Below are 3,565 nucleotides of genomic sequence, written 5' to 3'. Positions count from 1 at the left end.
TTAGAGAATTATCCAGTAAAATTATATAGGCCTGGAGATTTCTCTCTTAAGAGTTTTTTAATTATAAAATATATTTAATAACTACACAACTATTTAGTTTATTTCAAGTTGACTCATTTTTGTAATTTGTAGTTTTTGAGAAATTTCTCAATTTAAAAGAATTTTCAAATGTATGAGTATAAAAATACTTTGTAGTATTCCTTTGTTCTAATCATTATGAAATAACACCACTTGTTTCATTATCAATATTTATGATAATTGTCATGACTATTTTCTGGATTTTTAGCACATTTATTAATTTTTTTTGAAATAACATTTTTGTTTCATTGATTTTTCTATTGTTTTTCTGTTTGTTTTTGTTTATATGTGCTGTTTATAATTTCTTTCCTTTTGCTTGCTTTGGATTATTGTTTTTTCTTTTTTTTTTTCCAGTTTCTTAAGGAGCTTAGATTGTTTATTTAAAGTACTTTCTCTTTTCTAAAATAATATAGTACTATGATTTTTCTTTTATAGCTATTTTAGCTACATCTCATTCATATTGATATGTTTGTTTTAATTTTCTTTCAGTTCTATGTATAATTTATTCTCTTTGAGACTTCCTTTTTTATCCATGGATTATTTAAAAGTGTGTTTTTAATTTTCAAATGTTTACAGATTTTCTTCTTGTCCATCATTGATTTCAAATTTGTTTCTATTTAAATTAAATAATACATTCTGTATGATTTAGATTATTTTAAATCTTTTGATGTTTGTGTAATGAGCCAACATATGGTCTGTCTTGGTGAATACTTGGTGGACAATTAAATAGACTGCATATTATGCTGTTATTGAGTGGAATGTTTTATCAATGTAAACTGAATCTTATTGGTTGATAGTGTTTTTCAGTTCTCCTATATCTTCATACACTTTTTATGTAATACTTCTATTTATTGCTAGCAGTGAGAATTTGAAGTTACCAACTATAGTTGTAAATTGGCCCATTTCTTCTTTCAGTGCCATCCAATTTTGCTTTGTGTACTGAAAAGCTCTGTCTTTTTCTTTTTTTTTTTTCACATATACACATTTAGGACCATGATGTCTCTTGATTGATTAATCTTGTCATTACTATGTAATACCTTTCTTTGTCCCTACCTATTTTCTTTGCTTTTAAGTCTACTTTATATATTATTCAATTATATATGCATAATGTATATTTACATGTAATATATGTCATGATATATTGTATTGCTTCAGAGGTAAGGCAATTTTACTTCCTATGTAATATATAGTATGCCAACAAAAATTAACCAAATACCCTACTTTTTAAAATTAATGTTTCCATAATACATTTTCATCCATCATTTTATTCTTAACATACTTGTATTATTATTTTTGAAGTGAGCTTTTTGTAGATTCGATATAGTTGGGTAATGGGTTTTATTCATTCTGTCAACCTCTGTCTTTTAATTGAGATATTTAATCCATTTACTTGTCAAGTAATTATATTATGGCTTAAGTCTGCTAATTTACTATTTGCTGCTTTTCTTTTCGTTTTCAAATTATATTCTTACTCTTTTGTTACCTTTCTGTGGGTTCCTTGACCAAATTTTATTTTAGAATTACATTTTTGTTTTATTTATAAGGTTTTTGAATAATTTTGTATAATTTTCTTAATATCTGTTCAAGGTATTACAATAAACACTTGCAACCTCAGAAAGACTTGCAAACTCTTAAAATGTTTACATGAACAAATGATTCTCATTTTACCTGTGGCAAATGATAATCGGTCCAGATATTTTTTATAAGTTCTTTCAGTTCTAACAATTTGATATTTACTATTATAAATCTATTACAATTTGAAAATGACAGTGCTATATAAAACAAAACAAAAACCTAGACTTTATCCATGCTACTTAGCAGGGCTTTTTGAACTTGTCTGGAGTTTAAAGAGTTAATTAGAAACTGTTCAGGACTTTCTTGCTTGGTTGTAGTAATTCAGAATTATTCAGTACATACAAGGAGTTTTAAGCAATTGTGTTCTTTGCGCTCTTAAAAAAAAAAACGCACTCTAATTTGCTGCTTGTATTTTTTATACTTTTACGTGGTAATAAAGACATCAACAGTTTTCAGATTTGTAAAAGTCAGTATTGCAATATAAGCTGACACCTGTGATTGGTTTATTTGTTCGTAGATCACTGAACAACTGAGAAAAGAAAAACAAAAGCATGAAGTTAGCAAAGTTCCTATCATTATTGACATGAGCCAAAGATTCCATGCATTTATTGAGCGGCAACAAGTACTGTGGTTTTTTGTTGTTGTTGTTGTTGTTTGTTTGCTTGTTTTGAGTTATCTACTCTGTGCCGGGATGATTCTAGGTTTCAAGTATATTGGTGAAATAGGGAGCTAAAGACTGTAGGAAGGATGGATATTAAAGTTACTATTGAAGCCTGACAAAATTCTAGTTCTTTGTGACCCTTCCAAGCATTCAGATGCTAAGAAGATTTGTTGTTCCCACAATCCATGCATCATTAAACAAACCCATAGTCACTAAGTGAACCATATAGTTTTTGGTCTTTACATTCTGAAAGATTCTGAGGGACACCCTTAGCCATGATACTGTATGTCCTTGAAAATTTGGCTAAAACAATTGTTATTTGTAAACCTCCAGATGTTTTAAACATTACAGGGTTTTAAAAAGTGACATTTTTAATAGATAAGTAAATAAACATTTGTATCAGCAAATATTAGATATTACAGAGTTCTTGTTGATGTGCTTGCTAAAAAGTCATGGTGGAAAGAAATCAGGATTTAGAATTCAACAAATCTGAGTTGAAGACCCTTAGCTGTTTTTGTTAGTTGAATTCAATGCTGGCTGAACTCTAAAGACTCAGGTTTTTCACCATGTAAACAACAATCATTATATAAAGCTAATAGAGCTGGAAAGATAAACTATTATGGGTAAAGTGCTTTCCTTAGTTTATCTATTTAAGTAGTGCTATTTCCTTTATTTATTTACCTTGATCCTAGTGAAAGCCTGGTTTTAGGACTTACTTTTATCAAAATTGTACTCTGAACCAAATGAGCTCAAAAGGTCAACTTTAAAAAGTCAGAATTACAGAAAATTTTAACATTAAAACTGCTCAATAATTGTTTTCAAAATGCAGAGCAGGACTTCTCTTATTTACCATGGTGAATAAAATGACTTTTGTAAATATACATTCATGCCATCTGTAAGCGGGGACAATTTGACATCCTCTTTTCCTATTCAAATACCCTTTATTTCTTTCTCTTGCCTGATGACCCTAGCCAGAACTTCCAATACTGTGTTGAATAGGAGTGATAAGAGAGGGCATCCTTGTCTTATGCCAGTTTTCAAAGGGAATGCTTCCAGTTTTTGCCCATTCACTATGATATTGGCTGTGGGTTTGTCATAAACAGCTTTTATTATTTTGAGATACAATACATTGATGCCTAGTTTATTGAGAATCTTTAGCAGGAAGGGGTGTTGAATTTTGTCAAAGACCTTCTCTGTATTTATTGAGATAATCATGAGTTCTTTTTCCTTGGTTCTGTTTATGTGGTGGAT

The sequence above is a fragment of the Aotus nancymaae genome, unplaced genomic scaffold, assembly GCF_030222135.1.
Source record: "Aotus nancymaae isolate 86718 unplaced genomic scaffold, 86718_ANA_hifiasm-v0.15.2.pri h1tg000022l_1, whole genome shotgun sequence".
NCBI classification, from domain to species: domain Eukaryota; kingdom Metazoa; phylum Chordata; class Mammalia; order Primates; family Aotidae; genus Aotus; species Aotus nancymaae.
This window is presented reverse-complemented; position numbering follows the sequence as displayed.